This window comes from Talpa occidentalis, unplaced genomic scaffold (assembly GCF_014898055.3).
Source record: "Talpa occidentalis isolate TD23 unplaced genomic scaffold, MPIMG_talOcc4v2.1 talOcc4.1017, whole genome shotgun sequence".
In the NCBI taxonomy this organism is placed as follows: domain Eukaryota; kingdom Metazoa; phylum Chordata; class Mammalia; order Eulipotyphla; family Talpidae; genus Talpa; species Talpa occidentalis.
The window spans coordinates 4,484-24,048 of record NW_023601013.1 but is presented as its reverse complement, the minus strand read 5'-3'; the positions used below and the strand labels follow the sequence as shown (position 1 = coordinate 24,048).

Genomic DNA, 19,565 nt, shown 5'->3' with positions numbered 1-19,565 from the left:
GGACCCTCGCTGGCGGCCAGGGATGGAACGGCGCTGCAGAGGCTGCGGGCAGCTTTGCAGCCCAGCACTCAACCGCTGCACCACCAGGGAAGGTCCACAATGTATGCATTTTCATCTTGGTCATAGTCCCCATACAGTTCCCACCCCCCTTATTTTGACCCTAATCCCTCCCCCCACCAGTGTGTCTCTGGTTTATAGTTGCTTGTTATCAACAAGATTTTTTATTTATGCATACAAGAGCTGGGGTGTAGTCCAGAGGTGCCACGAGGAGAGAGAATTCACCAGCGACAGCGTGGGGAGCAGAAAAGGTGGATCAACTGAAATACATTGCTGAGGGGAGCAGCAGGCAAGACAGGAGAGGTCTGCTGCGCCACGTGGGTTAAATCCTTGGCGAGGAATCAAACTTGTGCTTCAGTGGCTGAAGATTGTTTCATAGTGCTGCGACTTAAACCCTTGTACCACCAGGGAGGCCAAGATAGCAAGTTTAAAAAAAGATCTTTATCTTCAAAAACAGATTGATTTATTCATAGGCCTCTCTCGACTAGCTTTCAAATCAAATTTTTAACTCAACAAACAAACCAATAATAGAGACCCTAGCATTAACTCAGGATCATAATTATAAACAGTAAAATATTTTTTCCTTAACTAGGATGCTTATATATCTAACACAGTAAAAATTAAATTCACAATATCATGACCCATTTTCCAGATTTATGCAGAATAGCAATGGAGAAAAACATGTTATTCTAAGAAATGTGTTCAATCAAAGTAAAGAAGACAGATGGAAAAAAAGATATGTAAACAGGGCACTCTCTCATCACAGTTTTGTTTTACTTAGATGGACTGCACCTTTACAGCTGTGCAGGTCAAAGGATTTGCATTAAGTTCTGTATCTTAAGCCACACAGAGAACTACACTATGAGTAAGACCAATAAACATTATCTAGGGGAAAAACTTAATCAAGGATGGAAAAGCCTTCCTTTTTAAGTCTCAAAGATCCATACAGAGATACTGGAACCAAACCACACAGAAAAAGTTATCAGCCTCAGGATTTTCAAGTATGTTGTTGGCAGGGGTATGTTAAGAGACACAGGACTTGAAGAGATCCAGGCACCTCTCAGGTCACAAGTGCTGCAGTGCAGACCAACGAGCCACATGCTTTAGATGTAGCATCCCCTTATGAAAAGACAGATGTGCCATCCACTGTCTCAAATAATTAAGGAACTCTCATAACTTATGTCAGTAGGGACAAACTACCTTGGAAAAAAACTACCTAGTCTCCTACAGAGCTGCAAATGAACTTCTGTCCCTTCTCCCAAGGAGAGAAAAGATTATACTTTTTCCCCTTCAAAATTAAAACCAAGAGGGGCCTCCCTGGTGGTGCAAGGGGTGAAGAGGCAACCTATGAGGCTATTCCCAAACAATGCAGCAGGAGTTCAACCTCCAGGCAGGGAGCTACACATATGGCACAGCAGATCTCTCCTGACTCGCCCACTGCTCCCCTCAGCAGTGTATTTCAGTCAGTCCACCTGTTCTGTTCCCTGTTCTGTCTCTGGTAAATCCTCTCACCCCTCCTCCACAACTCTGGCTTGCACCCCAGTTCTTGTATGCATAAATAAATGAATCTTCGAAGAAAATTAAAACCAAGAGAAGACACAAGCTCAGGATAAAGTCGCTTCACATAATCTTATGGAATACAAAGATAAAAAAAGAGCTATAATTCTGAACTTCACTGAATTTACAAACAGCAGTGGGGAAATATTTAATAGATCAATTCTATACTCTTTCCTAGTTGCTTCTGTCAAGTTTAGCCTGACATCATTACCAATCATGCAAGTGTGACATCCTTATATACTGGGAGAGCAATTTTGTCCTGATGTAAGGAAACTTACGCATTTAATAAAATCACAGTAGTGACCTAGGTATACTTTTGTTTTACTGTTGGCTCTGCCCTAGCAGGATATCTTTAAAAATAAAATGTCAGGCCTCCCTGGTGGCACAAGGGGTTAAGCACAGCATTGTGAAGCCAGGGAGCTATCCACATGGTGCAGCAGACCTCTCCTGGCTCGCCTGCTGCTCCCCTCAGCAGTGTATTTCAGTCAGTCTGCCTGTTCTGTTCCCCACTCTGTCTTTGGTGAGTCCTCTCACCCCCCCCCCACATCTCTGGCCTGTACCCCAGCTGTTGTATGCATAAATAAATAAGTCTTTAAAAAACAGACCAAGCAAAAAGTCAAGTATTTTGTGAATGCCTACTATATACAACAAGTCAATTATATTACTCATTCCATATATTGCCAAGTTCGGTATGTCAGTTTTAAATCAAATGCAAAATATTGGTTTTAAATTACATTCCATGGGTCTCTGTATTTACAAGTTGGCATATTTCTATGAACTTTCATCAAAAAACTAAAAATGTAATCTACTTTCATAATTTCTTACATTAAAAAAATACAATTCATAGAAAATTTGATCTAACACATTATTTTCATTAGACACATAAGTATCTACACTAGTCTTCTATCTATATTGTGCATCTCAAATTCTCTATATTGCATATATCCAACGTTCAGAGAAATTATCCTCTAATATCATGCTTTTATGAATGCCAGTGCATCATTCCAAACACGATTTTTAAAAAATGATGGATGGATGGATACAAGATGCGTGGATATGACAAAGCAGTATTGTAAAATGGCTATAGTAGAAACTCGGTGTTATGGAAGTTCAACATAGAATTCTTTCAACCTTGGTAAACATTAGGAAGTATTATGATGAAATTTTAGAAGAACAGTATCCCCATTTTTAGGTGCAACTCAATGACCAACAGAGAACTTTATTCTCCACATCTTCTCCCCAAGGTACTTTCTGCCTTGTAACAGGGTTTTTTAAATCTCACATCTACTCTCCCTACAGGATCCGCATTTGAATCACTTCTCTATCATTCAAATGTATCTAATACAATATCTTGTACACATTAATCACTCAAGGAATGAGAGAAAAAAAAAAATACCCTGACCATCCATTAAAAATAATCACTGGTGAAATAAGTCAGAAGGAAAAAGAAAAATAAAGAATGGTTTCACTTAAGTAGGAATACAGGTGAAGCAAATAAGACATCAGTGTAAAAAAATAACAGTACAAAATACAACAAAGCAAAAACATACAATTATAAATGAGAGACATCCTGCAGGGGAGGAGGAGGGAGAGGAATCAGAGGGAGGGAGGGAGGAACACAGGGGACTGAGGTGATGGTGCACGGGTGCACTGGTGAAGGAAACTCCACGGGGACCACACCTAAGGGGGTGGAGGGAAGCAAACATTGTTTAAAAACGAATAATGATGTAAAAAATAAAAAATGTAAAATAAAAATAAATCACTGTTCTTTAGTCATAGTGCTAATAAAATTATTCTCACATAATACAAATTGTGATCATTATGAACACACAGAAGCTGAAATATCAAAGACCTATGTTTCAAGAAAAAATTTCCCCAACTCTCTCTCTCTATATATATATAACAAACCTGAAGAGTTAAAACATGCAGATATTAAAATAATAATAACACATAGCAGCATGAATTACGAGATGACCAGGCATTCACTGACAGAAAGCAAAATGCCTTTAAAGCATAAGCCAAGTTTGGAAGTTGGTCGGACTGATGTAGGCCTTTAAGATTTTTTTTTTTTTTAATTTCCAGTGGAGGCCCAAGACAATCCATGTCCTGGGAACAAGATGGCCGAGGTTTGAAGTAAGAGCTAACCTAGAGGAATGGTTAGAAGCTGGGAAGTAAAAAATGCTCCAGGAACTCTTCAAAGGAAGAATTAACAGACTTGGGGAAACAAAACATCATGAGAGAGTTGAAGACGACATCAGGTTTAAAAACTAGGGAAAGGGGCCTCCCTGGTGGCGCAAGGGGTAAAAGAGGCAACCTATGAAGCAATCCCCAGCCACTGTAGCACGAGCTACCCACACGGCACAGCAGACCTCTCTTGACTCACCCGCTGCTCCCCTCAGCAGTGTACTTCAGTCATTCCGCCTGTTCTGTTCCTCACTCTGTCTCTGGTGAATCCTCTCACCCCCACACCTCTGGCCTGTACCCAGTTCTTGTATGCATAAATACATAAATCTTAAAAAAAAAAAAAAAAAAAAAAAAAACTAGGGAAAGGGCAAACTAGACCATAAAGCTTAAGAACTGGGAACTTAACATGGAGCCTCATGTAAGCGGGTGGAAGGAAAGATTGTATGCTTGCGAATCTGAGGTGAAATAGAGACATCTCGGGGGGGGGGGGGGGGGGTAACTGGAGACACAGGACAATAGAGGGTAAGTTATCTAGGAAAGAGTCTGAGTCAAGTCCACAACTAGTCCTGAGGTTTACTTATGGTTAAGGATAGAAGCAAAAATAAGTTAACCAATTAGAGAAGCCACAATGGGAAGAGGGGGCTGAAGGGGAGCAGGGGAGCAGGGACCAGAGCAGTACAATGTGACAGTGTCTGAAATAAGAAGGGTTTTCTACAGAGGAGGTGGTCAAGGAAATTTGAGAGAGGGTAAGAAGTTAAACACTCCCCCTCCCAGTCTTTGTGACTTACTGGTCATAGAGTGCAGTTTCAGCAAACATCAGGAACCCAGAATTGGGGGCTAAGAGACTCCTCATGCAGTTCTGCCTCAACTTTATTTTTCTGTAATGATATGGTCTGCAATAAAGGACACATGTTGAATTCATGCCCTTATGTAAGTAATCCATTACAGTGAAAATTCACTAACTAAAAGGGATTGCATGTTTAGCTTTATAATTTTATTTGGCTTAACATCAAACTAGTTTGCTTTCCTTCTCAGTGTATACCAAAACTATGAGGATGAATGAAAATGGGAAAGCAGCAAAAAGGGGAGGTGGGGGTGAGGAGGCAGCCCAAATTCCTGCCAAGTGGCAAAAATAACTCAAGCCAAGACTAAGTACAGGTGTATGTAGGCCATAAGTTGATAAACCAAAACAGGTAGATTGAGTGGAGTAAACTGGGATTTGGCGAGGAGCAGGGGTATTAAAGTTGAACCAATAAGATATTGACTAAATATATAGAAATGTAGTTTCATGTGCTCCTTGAAGACCACAAATAAGAGATACTTAATAATTCTCTGCTGGGGTCTCCCTGGTGGCAAGGGGTTATCCGCAGCAACTGAGAGTTCAATCCCAGCCAGGGAGCTACCACATGGCACAGCAGACCTCTCCTGACTCACCCGCTGCTCCCCTCAGCAGTGTATTTCAGTCCATCTGCCCGTTCTGTTCCCCGCTCTGTGTCTGGTGAATCCTCTCACCGCCCCCACACACACACCTCTGGCCTGTACCCCGGTTCTTGTATGCATAAATAAATAAATCTTTAAAAAATAATAAAAATTCTCTGCAAAGAAGTTCTGTGCCACTGACTTAGTTTTGTTAGCACCTATCTGGAATTAGCAAAAAGGGAGAATTACTACAGACTTTAGTATATTAGTATACTGCATATCCATTGCAATGCAAGCCTTCACCCTGGTAAGCACCAAAATAAACATTTTTTCAAGTTCACCTGGTTCTCTGTTTCAAAACTGAGAAACAACTACACCAACTTCATAATTTTGTGTGCTTGGAGAAAAGGTGGTTATCTGACCCTGGGGAGGTATAGAGAGGGGGAGGGGCTTTGGGCAAGTCTCTGCAAGTTGTTACTATGAAGGCCAAGGCAAATTTTGAACTGCAGGAAAACAGGACTGAATCTACTCTATACCCTCTCCTCTTGACTCATGATCCTTACAATTGCAAACTCCGTTTGGTCTCTCCAGTCACTATGGAGGGGGGTTCCTCAATGCCTTTTCAAGAGGATTCCAGGAAGCCCCAAAGTTACAGCACACATAGACCAGGAAAAAAAAAAAAAAACTGGCCAAGTGAATTCCCATGATGCCAGGGTACTGGGTAGTTTCCAAGGGCAGAGTGTTCCAGAAAAATGCAAATAGTTCAGGCTTCCAGAAGAAATTCCAGACCAATACAAACAGCTGCTCTCTTAGAAAGTCTAAAACAGAATCTGCAGTTTAGGTGCTTGGAGGAAGCTAGAGCACAAAGACAAGCAAAGCACATCTAGCTTATTAAGATTGCAATTAACCACTGAGTATTCTTCCCCCTCATTCCCATTTCATAAGTCCACTTAGAATACTATGTAGTTTATGATCTCTAATGTTATTTGCATCCACTAGCAACAGCAAAGGGGGGAGGGGTGCAAAATGTCTCAATAAACTTTTATCTTTTTCAAAGTTAATGAGAAAAATGTCTTTTCCAGCATTCGATATTTGCTACTTAAAAAAAATGCTCAGTATCACTGGAAAATAGCCATCCTTTCTGCCAAACCTTCCCCAAGAGAAATGCTATAAAACCGTAGATAATATAAAGTTATTATGAGTTTTAGTTAAGGTATTCATATTCAACATCTCCTTTGGAATTTCTGAACAAAATATCTCAAAGATGGTCACATCAGCTGCATACAACTTTCAGCCTTTTGCAAGTAAGATACCAAACTTGGCTGCATAGTCCCCTCGCCTGCTTTTTAATTCTCTTTCCTCCTGCTCCCTTCCCTAAATACATAACTGAAATTGTCACCCAACTTTATAAAACATTTACTTTAAGGTAATTTCAGTAACAACCCAGAAGTCAGCCTCACCAGGATTAAGTCAAATGTGACTGTGGAGCAAGAAAGCAGCCATCTTCCTACCTGGAATCTCCGTGGCTAGTTAATTACCCATCTGCAGATTAAAAACTCAAAAGTATATAGTAGATAGTGCATTTTCTGATATCTTAAAATTCCTGTCATTTCATAAATCAAAGACACTTCATTCCAAAATAAAGAACATGCCCATAATGAAATTTCTTTAACAAGTACTGTCTTATTTTTGAAGCATTCTTTTAACCTAAATTAAGTTCCAAATAATACCAAAATAAAAGACAAGAGTCAACTCAAAACTGCCATTTTAAAAAAAAAAAAAAAATCAGAGCTCAGAACACTGCTTGACGAGCTTTAGAAAGTTTTGTATGTGAGAAAATAGACCATGGAAGTTAAGTTTCACTATTTATAAATACTGTACATGATTTAAAAGATCCCGGGTTTTCCAAAATTCTGTGCTTCCACTTTATGGGTGGTGACCTTCAGAAAATTCTAGCCAATATTAAAATTGTGAACTAACATCTTTACAACTATTTTGTCATTTTGCAAATGACTTTCAAATTCCCAAACAGGCCCCAGGAAGTAAAGCACAAGAAACTATATTCTACTACAGATTCAGTCTAATTCCAACCAGTAAATCACAGGAAATATTTAGTTCCAAAGCAACCTCTACTCTGTCCTAGCAGTTAAGCTTTGATTGACCTGTATTTTAGAATTAGATTTTAAGGTATAGTAAAATTCATTTTTTATCAATCTTATCTTAAAAACAGGAAAGTCTTTCAGATACCTTGGTTTTAACAAGTAACTCATTTTTAAGAAAACTCTAACCAGTAGACTAGTAATGAGTTAGAATACTTCAAGTTGTTTCTTTTCTTCCTAAAATACCCTTTTACTCAAAGTGAAAAAGCACTTGCTGTAATCTGACTTGCACCAACTGACTGGTTACACCTGAAACATTTACTTAATTGAAATGGCAACCTGCTCCCTCTTAAAATCCCACTAGGTTTTCCACTAGGACTCCAATTCTAGACAGACAACCCTTAGTAACATTGAGTAGGTAGTCAAGTTCTGGTTTAAAAAAAAAAAAAAAAAACTTTTTTTTTTTTTTTTTTTTTTTTTATAAAATCATAGTTACATGTGGGGGGAAAAATAGACCGAGAATCTAATAAAAATAATGAGGGGGGCTTATTTGGTTGTAGAATTTTTTAAAGGCACTAAATCTTAAAAGCTTAAGTTATATTACTAGTGTAAGAAGAACTCTCTACAGTCATTTAATCAGGGAAATGAGGCAAAATTGAAATCCCCAAACATCGTCTTTTTCTATTTTAAATAAAGGGACTCCAGCAAGGTTAAGTTGCATCCATGCCTAAGGACTTAAAGAATGGTACTCTGTACTCTGAATGCCAAAAAAAAGGGGGAGGGAGTTTTTAATTATTACTTTATAATACTTACACAGGGCTGACAAATATCAAGTAAGTTAAATACTTAAATTCAAATATTAAGTAAAATTTAACTTGACAGAAAATCCCGATTTTGTTACTTGAAATTATATACTCCATAAGTTTAAGGAGACACATCTTTTTGAGTAAGTTGGTAAAATTGCACGTAATGCTAGCAATGAGGTTATAAGTGATACAGCTCTTCTCTAAAACACACTTTGGAAAAACTAAAACCCTGGCTCCTTCTCCAGGAACTTCAAATAAAGTCAGTAACTTGACCTTTCTGCGACACATTAACCACAGGGATGACAATGTGTGTAAAACAACCTTGGTGTAACAACTGCGCGGCAAACACCAATCTTCATTAGGCTGGACTGTCTGATGAGCGATGAGGAAGGAGTTCAGCTCAACGACAGAACCTTCACATCAATTCGTCCACGAGTAACAGTAAGAAACTGCCAGCGTCAGGAAGCCACAGGCAAACGGATCCCCGAAAGGATCCCCGGTAAACCTCCCCCATTCTGTCCTTTTAGGGCAGGGATGTGCCCGTCCTCCACGTGAGTCCCGGTCTCCATCGCTCACCCCCTCTTTGGTAAAAATGGCCTGAGGCATCTCCTGCTCTGTCCTCCTTCCCTGCCCGTTCTGTGGAGCACCTCCATTTCGACTCCCCCAAACAGTTGTCACAAAGCTCCCCGGGATTTGTACCTCCCCGCAAATTAACACCAAGGTGGCAAAGCAAGAGAAGGTAGACACGTCCCTCGTTCTGGTCCAGAAAAACCCCTCCGCGCCTCATGCAGCGCCCTGGCCCCAGGGAGAAGCTGCCGGGGGGCATGTCCACGCGCGGGCACGCGCGGGCTCGGCCGGGCCGCGCTGGCCCTTTAAAAGCGCCGGCTTCCTGCGCGCGGCCCCTCCCGCGCCGCCGGCCCCCGCCCCCGCCCCCGCCCCCGCCGAGGGTCACACTTGAACTTTTGCTCGCCCCGCGCGGCCAGGCGCCGGCGCTCGGCGAGAGGTGGCCGCCCCGTCGCACGTGTAGGATACGCTGAGCCACCCTGGGCTCCGCGCGCCCGGGCCCCACGCTCTCGAGGGCACTTTGGGTAAAACCAAATCAAAGTGCACACCGGGCTCCAAGCACCGCGCGGCCAGGCGCACACCGGCCGGCCCGTCCCCGCCACCTGCAGCCCGGGCCCCCGGGAGCCTCCCCCGCCCAGCGCGGCGGAAACCGCTCCGCGGCGAGGCCCAGGGCTGGGGGGGAGGGGGGAGGCGCGCCGTGGGGGCGGGGAGGAGCCGCCCTCACCCCGGAGGTCCGGGGGGAAAAGGCGCAGGGGCAGGAGTCCGGCGGGCTGCCGGGGATGCAGATGCCCGCGGACGCCTTTCTCCTTCCACCGGCAAACTTTTCCGCCCCTCCGAAGTCCACTTCTGGGCGTACCCCTCGCCCCCCCGGGGTGCCCGGGCGAGCCCCTTCCCCGACCCCGTCCCACTCCGCCTCGCCCTCCCGCCGGGCCGGCGCGCACACGCCTCCTCCGCGCCCGAGCGGCCGCCAGCCCGCCGCCCCCGGAGCCCCGCGCCGCCGCGCGCCCCGCGCTGCCAGGCCCGGCGGACTTGCAGACGCGCCCCCTCACCTGCCCCGCGGCCGCCACACACGGAGGCGGGGGTCCCCCGCGCCCGCGGCCACTCACCTTCCAGCCCGCCGAGCTGTTGCTGTCGCCCTTATCCTTGAAGTAGGGCACGCTCTTGACCATCCACTCGTAGATCTGCGACAGCGTGAGGCGCTTCTCGGCCGAGCTCTCGATGGCCTTGTGATGAGGTCGGCGTAGGACAAGTTGCCCCACGCGTTGCGACGGGACGAGCTGCTCTTGCGCGGCTGCCCCGCGAGCGGCCCGCCGGCGGCGGGGGGCACGGGCGGGTGCTGCGACAGCGGCCCGGGCGGCGGGGGCTGCGGCGGCGCGGGGTGCAGGCAGCCCGCCTCGGGCCCTGGAAGTCCCCGCACAGCCCCCCGGTGGCGGCGGCAGCGGCGCGGCCGCCGCGGCCACGGCCGCCGCCGCGCGGCCGCCGCCACGGAGCCGGGCGCCTGCGGGAAGTCCCCGCTCTCCTCCAGCAGGCTCAGGTTGCTCATGAAGTCGGGGCTGACAGCGGCCGCCGACGCCGAGGGCAGGCCCGCCGCCGCGTCGGGGTTCCCGGCCGCGCCGCCCGACGGCGCCGGGCTGGAGGTGGCCGAGTTGGACTGGCTGAACTCCGGCCTGGGCAGCGGCCAGGTGCACGAGCGCGGCCGGGGCAGCGGCTCGAAGTCCGGGTCGATCTCCACCACCTGGGGCGCTTCGGCCATGGTGACCCCCGCCCCTCCCCCAGTCGCGGAGAGCCGAGAAGGGGCCGCGCGCGGCGCGGGGCGTCCAGGGGCAGGGGCTCGAGGGGCGCGTCCGAGATTCGGGCCGGCGGGGCCGGCGCCGCGGGCGGGCGGGCGGGCGGGCGGAAGCCGGAGGCGGCGCGGCGCGAGCCCAGAACTTAACTTCGCGGGTCCGTCACCATCCAGGCTCCTCGGGGGCCGCTGCCCGGGCTGGACGGCGAGCCAGAGACGCCGGGCCGGCCGCGCCGGCGCCGCGCTCCCGCTGACAGGGCCGGCGGACAGGGGCTGGACGCGCCGCGGGCCGCTCGCTCGCTCGCTCGGGCGGCGCGACGGCGGCGCTGCTGCCTGTTGAATGTGGCGGCGGCTGCGGCTGCAGCGACTACGCTGCTGCCCGACTTACGGGATCTGCCGCCGCCCCCCGCCCGCGGCGGCGCGCGCGCCGGCCCGCCCCTGACTGACAGCCCGCGCGGCCTATGAGCGCGCGGCCCCGCCGCCCCGGCAGCCAGTGGACGGCGGCGTGGGCGGGGCCGGTTTCCACGGGGAGGCGGCGGCGGGCTGGTGGGGGTAGCGGGTGTTTTTCTCTCTCACACACTCGCGCGCTCGCTCGCTCTTTTCTGGGGTGTTATTATTTTCTGGTGATTCTCGAGTGTTTCTGGGAGTCTCTCGCCCTCAGTGTTTTGATTGCTAGGAGGCAAACCAGCGTGGAGGCGGCGGCGGCACTTTGTTTACTACGGAGGAGCGGAGCCGAGTACTCGGGAGCCCGAGGGGCGCGCCGCCCGCTCAGCCCGCGCCGCGCTCGGGGTCCCAGGCGGGCCGGGCGGGGGGCTGGGCCCGGGCCGCGCTCGGAGCTCCGGGGCGCCGGGTGAGCGGGCGGGCGGGCGGGCGGAGGCGGCCTCGCGGGTGTCCACGCACTCGCGCCCCCTCGCCCCCGCCCACTGTTTCTTTGCACGGAGCCGTGGGGAAGTCGGGGGGTTTTGTTTCTGGGTGTTGTTTTCTCGCCCCACGATCTGTCAAGTCCGCCGGCCCCGCGCGGGCGGCACGAGCCCCTGGCGCCGCGCCCCGGGGTGGGGGGTGGGGTCAAGGCCGCCCCACGGCCGCGTCCCCGAGCCTCCGCGCTCGGACCCCACCAGCCCGCGCCCCTCAGTTCGGGGTCTGCCCTTGCGTCTAGCCGGCCACACCGCATCCCGCACTCGCTTCACTCGGTTCTTGACCCGGGAGGGGCTTGGCGCGAGCTGGAGATAACCTTGTGTCACGCGCACCCGCGCAGCCGGAGGCACCCGAGACCGCAAGCCCCCCGGGAGCACCGCCTCCCGCCGAGAACCCGAGAGCGGGACGCCCGGCTGGCCTGCGAGGCGGGCCGGGGGCCGGCGGAGGGGAGTCAGAGCGGAGCTTTGGGCGAAAATCTTCTCACTTTATCACTTACACCTACTTAAGTTTGAGGCTTTGCTTGTTATTTCTTTGCTGTTTCGAATGGATGTTAGGAGACAGCCCTGCCCCACCCCCAGGTTCCTTTAGTCGGGGACCCCTGCGTCCGGCAGCCTACCCCCACCCCCACCTCACCCACCTTGCCCCATCTGGGCTGCAGGTCCTGGACGTCCTGTGGAGATCAGTTGGGGGCCAAAGGTAGGAAGACAATGGCTCTTGTGTCTCAGGGAGCAGAAGAAACAGTTTTCAAATTTTGTTTTGCTTTTTTAGGAGGAATATGAAAGGCATTTCCTTTCAGAGGGATGGGATCGTTTAAGATGGAAGTTTGACAGTAGGTTTTTAATATCTTGTCCGCAATTGAGCTCCATAATTCTTTTTAAAAATCTCCTTTCTTACAGACAAAAATCCCCTTTCTTCAGTTGGAAAAGTGGCATTTAAAGAACATTGGGCCTTCCCCGGTGGCGCAGCGGTTTGAGCGCTGGGTTGCGAAGCTGCCCGCAGCCTCTGCAGCGCCGGTTCAATCCCCGGCTGCTCCCCGGCCACCGGAGGAGGGTCCCACATGGCGCGCAGACCTCTCCTGCCGCCCGCTGCTCCCCTCAGCGGTGTACTTCAGTCCTTCTGCCTGCTCTGCTCCCCGCTCTGGCTCTGGTGAATTCTCTCACCCTCCCACGCTTCTGACTGTACCCAGTGCATGTATAAACAAAACAAACAAACAAATAATAAATAAATAAAACATGCCTCTATAAAAAAAAATAAAAAAAAAAAAAAAAAAATAAAGAACATTGGGCCTGTTTATACAAATATTTTAAAAGATTTACATTTATTTTTCCTTTACGTTCACACCGTCATCACCCTGGTTCAGATCCCTGTGTCTTCATAGTCCATTTAGCTCAATTTCCCGTTGTTAAGGGGGCTGGAGGAGTGAGGGTTATGAGCCGGACGGATGAAGATAGGGGTTACTTCCCGACCTCCTCCTCCTATTTATAGTCTCTTGGCAATTACTGTCAAGTTTGTGCAGTTCGAGCCTCCTCAGCCAGCCGCTAGGGGACCTCAGTCACCCAGGTGATGAGTTCAAAAGAAAATCTTAATGTAGGACTTTTCCTTCCCTCACTCTTTCCAATGAAGCTCCGCAGAGGCAACCCCCATTTAGATGGCTGGTCGCACCCTACAAATAGGCGGTGTGCACTAGTGATCATTCTTGGCAAAGATAGCCAGCTGCAAATTTAGCCTTGCCTTCATTTCAATTCTGGTTTTACAGGGCCTTAATCAGAGGAGAGTATTTAGTTTAAGGGAGTTTTCTTACAGACTTTTCTCTAGATCTTGAAATCTTCTGACTATCCTGCCTAATTTTTTCTTTAAAGATCATATTTTGCCTTTCTTAGGTCCTTTTTTAAAACTGTATCCTGGGACCTCCCTGGTGGTGCAAGGGGTTAAGCACCGCGCTATGAAGCTGTCCGCAGCCTCTGCAGCATGGGTTCGATCCCCAGCCAGCCAGAGAGAAACCCACATGGCAAGGCAGACCTCTTCTGCCTCGCCTGCTGCTCCCCTCAGCAGTGTCTTTCAGTCAATCTGCCTGTTCTGCTCCCCACTCTGTCTCTGGTGAATCCTCTCACCCGCCACACACACCTCTGGCCTGTACCCCAGCTCTTGTATGTATAAATAAATCTTTTTAAAAAATAAAACTGTGTCAGGAAGCAGACACAGAGTACCTGCAGCTTTAGTATCTGACACATGGTTCAAAAAAATTAAAAATATCTTTAAAAATTAAATTTTTTTTAAATTTCAAAATTAAAAAAATTAATTAAAAATAAACATTAAAAGGTGTTTATAACTTCTTACCATATGGATTTATCTGTCAATTTACTGACCAGGAAGGTGCTGGTAAACTTTTGGTTTGTTTCTAATCTTCAGCTATCACAAGCTATTAGGTAATGAGTAAACTTATATAAATCATTTTGTCCAAGTTTATCAATATGAGGAATTTTTGGAAAGGAAATTGCTGAGTCAGCAAATCAAGGTTTGAGCTTTTGAGACACTCTAACAAGTTGTTCTTCTTAAGGGCTGTTTCAACCTAAACTTTCTTTTCATATAGACCCACAGAATGTTGAAGTTTAAAGTAAACATGAACATTGGTGGTCACCTTTAATTTACAGATAGGGAAACTGAGGTGCAGAGAGAGGCTGGATGATTTTCCCGAGGTCACACAGTAAAAGTGGTGGTGCCAGGGCTAGAGCTGGAATTTCTTGCTTTCCCAACAACAATCTTCTCACTACACAGATGAAAAATTGTAATCCGAATATAACAATAATGACTATAAAACTTTCCTTCCAGGAAATCCCACAAGATTTTAGTAATTGTAGCTAGATGAACTACACTGAACTGAAGGAGGATTGATTTAAAAGATTAAGAAAGCATACACAAAAAGATGACAGTAATAATAAGATAATGAAAGAATAAAGATTCCAAAGAGATGGGAGGTGGGGGAGGGTTTGTGTCAAAAATTAAATATTTCCCCTCTCTCTGAAGAATGCGAAAACTATTTTTTTTAAGATTTATTTATTTATGCATACAAGAGCTGGGGTGTAGGCCTGAGGTGGTGTGGGGAGTGAGAGGATTCACCAGAGACAAAGTGGGGAGCAGAACAGGTGGATTGACTGAAGTACACTGCTGAGGGGAGCAGCAGGCTGAGTCAGAAGAGGTCTGCTGTGCCATGTGGGTCACCACCCTCCATCCCCCATCCCCCCCACCCCCCAGGGGCCAGAGATCAAACTGGTGCTGCAGGAGCTGCAGATTGCTTCATAGTGCTGACACTTAACCCCTTTTGCCACCAGGGAGGTCCCCAGCACTACTTCCTCTAAGAGGAAAAAGTTCATTTCTCTTCTCCTGTATCTGTATGTTTGTGGATTTTTTGATTTTGGTTTTTGCAGTAGTTGTTTAATTTGAAGGCTTTTTCTGATAATTATCACTTATTAGACAGAATATGTGGCCAAACTGGGAAGGAAAATGTTTCCTGTCAGGCATGAACAATTCAAATGAAAAGGAAGTTTGCCCTACAGAGCCCATCTCACAAACAAGTTTCTTTGCCTGGCTTTCAGGGTAATATTGCATCAACCTTAACAAGAAGACTGAAGTATGATTCCCTTTGATCAATATCTAGACAGAAACTTCTGCATTTTACCCTTTACCACCAACACACCAATCCAGCTTAAATTCTTACTTGTCAAAATAGGTCAGTCAAATCCAATTTCCTCAGTGAGTGAAAGCCTGGATGCTTATTTTTCAGTCAGGACACTAGCTTCATATTCCACTTTCCCTTTCCCCAACAACTACCCACTTCCAATATTTTGCCTGAATCATCAGGAGGTACTGGTAGTGTAACAGGGTGGTCCCCAGGAAAAGGGGAGGTTCCCTGCCCCACCCAAGGGAGGGTGGAGCTGAGCAGGAAGAGGAGAAGCTGCAGAAGAGACTGAGGAAGGAAGCAGGATGGAGCCAGGAGACCTGGAGGAGGCACATGGAGCCTAGAGACACGTGAAGAAGCTGCGCTTGTCTTTTAGTCGTGGACTGGGTGACACAGATGTGGGTGAGACCCATGGGGAGGTGACAATGGCAGCTTTTATCTTGATGTTGATTTTGCTCTTTTCCTTCCGGGCTTGTCTTTATTGTTTCTGACCCTTTTCTGTGGGTCCCCACTGGAAGATGCTTTAGACTTGTGACAGGCTTTGGGGCCTTGCTCTGGGCCAATCCCATATGGATGGAGTTTTACCCACGAGGGGACGGGTAACTTTGGGTGCTTCATTTAGAAACTAGACTTTTTGCCTTACCTGTATTGTTTCCTAGTTTTTATTGAAGTTCCTTCCCATTAAAGTGTCATATGTTTTGTGTTGATGTGGCGGATGGCAGAACCCATTTAGAATAGACAATAGGCAGGTTTGCGGGGTTTGGGCTGCCCCTCTCCCTGTCCTATAACAGTAGCAACCTAAAACAGCCTTCAGTTTTCCAATCGAAAATAATAATCTGAAATAACCCAGCCTCGGGTCCCTAAACCAATGTCCTGAAAGCTGTAATGTTTAATGGTAGCAATAGTATTATCAAAAGTAGTCATTCTTGGGGCCTCCTTGGTGGTGCAAGAGGTTAAGTCTCAGTACTGTGAAACTGTTGGCAGCCACTGCAACATGAGTTCGAACCTGGGCCAGGGAACTAACCCATATGGCGCAGCAGACCTCTCCTGTCTTGCTACTATTCCCCTCAGCAGTGTGTTTCAGTAGGTCTGCCTATTCTGCTCCCCACTCTGTCTCTGTTGAATCCTGTCACACCCCCTCCTCACCTTGGCTTACATCCAGCTCTTGTATGCATAAATAAATTTTTTTTAAAAAGTAGTCATTCTTCTTGAGGAATTGTTTCCTTTGGATTTTGTCATTCATTCAACAGATACATAGAGAATTTTTACTACATATTTGCCAGGTGCTGTGCATTTGCATATGTTGTTTTAATGGCAAATTCCTCAAAGTTATAAATGGGTTATTTTCTTTTCTTTTATACAGTATTTGATGTCAGAGTTAAGATTGGCATTCTAGTAATCAGCAATACATACTGACAATATTTATTTGGAGAAATTACATTAAACATATTTGATAGAGACAAGTATAAGATAGAAAAAGTTTGCACTATTGTCATTGTCATTATCTCCATGTTGAAGAAAATCAGTAAGATGAGGTAAAAATAAACCCACCATCCACAAGCACTGGAAGTATAAGCCCTGGCCACAAAGCCTAGGGTTTGGGATGATCTTCCTCCAAATGGACAAAAGATAGGATACATCAAACTATTTGTTTATCACAAATAAACATGATGCTTACCAACCTGTAACTGGAGAGAAACATTAAGCAAGTCATGAACCAATTAGTCGTTATTTTCAATTCTGCTGTAAAGAGCCCATGTTTATCAGCTTCAATTAACTGTTCCTACACTTTAAGTGTTAGTGAAAAATTGCCTGTGGGTCTCTGTAGGTAGATAATCTAAATGACCAATGACAAAGAATAATTATAAATACAAAAAGACATATCTATAAGGCAGAATCTTATAAAGCCAACTTAAAATCAAGTGGACAAAGCATTTCTCATGACATTCCAACAATGCTGGTGATAACATTATCTTAAAAAGTTTGGAAGGTACTACTATCAGCTTGAAACATTAGCAGTGATTGTACCTGGGTGATAGATTTATGGGTAATGTTACTGGCGAAATTTAGTCGTTTATCTAAGCCGGTGCAGTTAAGGAAGCTCTGGGACCAAAATTGGGGCCACCTGCTTTCAACCAAACACTTTGCATTCTTTTGCATGACTTTTCATTATATTACCTTTCTAACTGCAGGTTTTCAGACAATTTGATGAATTCAACTTGTTTTAAACACTAGGTCCTTAACAATCTTTGAGACAATAAAATAGTTTCTGCAACCCCAAGCTGTCCAAGCATTACAATTAATTATTTTTCTAACATTAGGACTTATAAAATTGACATGAAATGAACGGATGGCATGTGAAATTCCAAATTCTTTGAATGTCGCAAATCTGAATTTTGCATTCATGCTTGAACACAATGTGTTTTCACTATTTTATTTCTGTTTCATGTCATATTAAAGCTCTTAACATGCTTCCCAAAAAAGGGGACATATGTATTAAATAAGAAAATGCTGCCATGTAGCACACAGATGGTAATACATTTTTGGCAGAAAGGAAGTTTAACAAAGCATCTTACTTATTTGCTTGGAAAACTAATATGTATGCATGTTCAAGTGAAGCAGTGAAAATTAATTGCTGTCTTACAATAATCCACTTTTTTTTTCCCCAGTCATATCAGCCTATTTCCATAACATTATAGTAGGGAAAGGGTGTTAAATATGATTGTTAACAAGCCACTATGAGAGTCCTTAAACAGTAATAAAAGAATGAAGGAAGAAGAAACAGCATTTTACAGTAACTAACCCATCTGTTGTCATGTGTGGATCAAAATCAGCCACAAGAAGTAATGACCGTGTAGTTAGAGTGCATGTGTTGTTAATATGATAGGTATATCACTGACTATGTCAGTTATGGTGTAAAAACAGGACTTAAGAGTTTATCAAATTTCAGATTTGGCTGACTCAAGAGGCCCACCCATATGCAAAACTGGCTGTGCCAGAGAGTAAACATTGGTAGATGATGAGTATTTCTCCAGGCTATCAGGTTTCTATTTTGTGGTAAATACAGCCTTTAAAACTCACTGAAATAGTCTATATTCTAAAGTTTAACATTTAAAAATGGAATTTCTAATTAGCTGATCACTGATATGATGCAATGTGTGCTTTAAATAATTTTGTGTTTGAACAACAAACTGAAAGCAGGACATTTGACAGCTAGAGAGCATGCTTGTGCTCTAGAAGATTTCAACCTGGAAAAGCTCTTTCCACAATCCAAAACTGAGCTTAATGAGATCTCTTCCTATTTTTCAGATATTTTTGAAGGTTATCTTTCAGATTTTTATTTCATCTGAAACACGGTGATACATAAGTTGGTAAATATAAGGATATAGCTCCTGTTTCAAACATTTTCAGTTCTAAAGCTATAAATCATTTTACCCAGAATCAGAATATAAATAGAAAAGCTACTTTCCTTATACCCCAGTGCTCATAAAAAGGACTAATTTTTCAATAGTAACTGACCTAAACATTCTGTAGCTATTATTTGAATCAGTCTTCAAAATCATCCAATAACAGAGGAGTTACATGATTCACATTTTATAGAAATTGATACAAGGTACAAAGAGCTAAGAAACATACCTCCATTCTTTACTTAGAAGCTTATCTTGTTATAATCAGACTTAATCCTACTACTATCAAAATCCAGAACTCATCTGTTTAGCTCTACACTTCGTACCTTCATACAATGTGGGGATTTTCTAGAGGAATAGAAATTAACCAAAGTTAATTTGATGATTCAAATATTCAGAAAATTGATGTTTCAGGGGATGAGGAGGATTATTGTCAGCTCTTGGCTCTGCCTGAGATCACTTCATTTTATGTTAATGAAAGAAGCCTACAAATAACAATAATAATGCTGATGTTTGCATTTGTATAACACAAATGATGTGGGGATTTCAAGCCATTAGCACTTGCTTATTTGAACAGACAACCTCAGACCATATACAATTAAGATCAACCTGTCCTTCCGGATTGTTTGGCTTATCTGAACTCTTTCCAAAACTCTCCTTATTCTGAATAAAGGCATAAAGAACCAAGTTCAATAACTACACTGCGCCTATCCCAGGCAAGGAAAGTGATTATAAGCATTGGATTTTTATGTAAAAACTTTTCCTTATTTGAGTTTCAAAAGCTTGAAGTTAGATTAGAACAAATGAACACATAATTTAGAGTTCAAATGGGGGATCTAATTCTAATAGTTTAATCAAACTTTATTGCTGAATCTACTGGCTATTGGTCACATTCATAAGGTTTACTTTCGTGTGGCAATAAACAAAATTAAAGCCAAACCCTTATGTTCCTCTCTATTTTGAAGTGAGCATAAAAAATGATTAAAACACCGTTAGAAAAACTTGCTGCAGAAAGGAGAGGCTCATATCTTAAGACCCCAGTTTTCATTAAAAAACATGAGTAGGGCCTCCCTGGTGGTGCAAGGGGTTGAGCACCGC

The 19,565-nt window shown here is 45.3% G+C and overlaps 1 pseudogene; it reads right to left on the bottom strand.

The window, feature by feature from the left end:
• Nucleotides 1-9,735: 9,735 nt before the first annotated feature.
• Nucleotides 9,736-10,508, bottom strand: LOC119237835 (forkhead box protein O1-like; annotated as a pseudogene).
• Between the last annotated feature and the right edge of the window lie 9,057 nt (nt 10,509-19,565).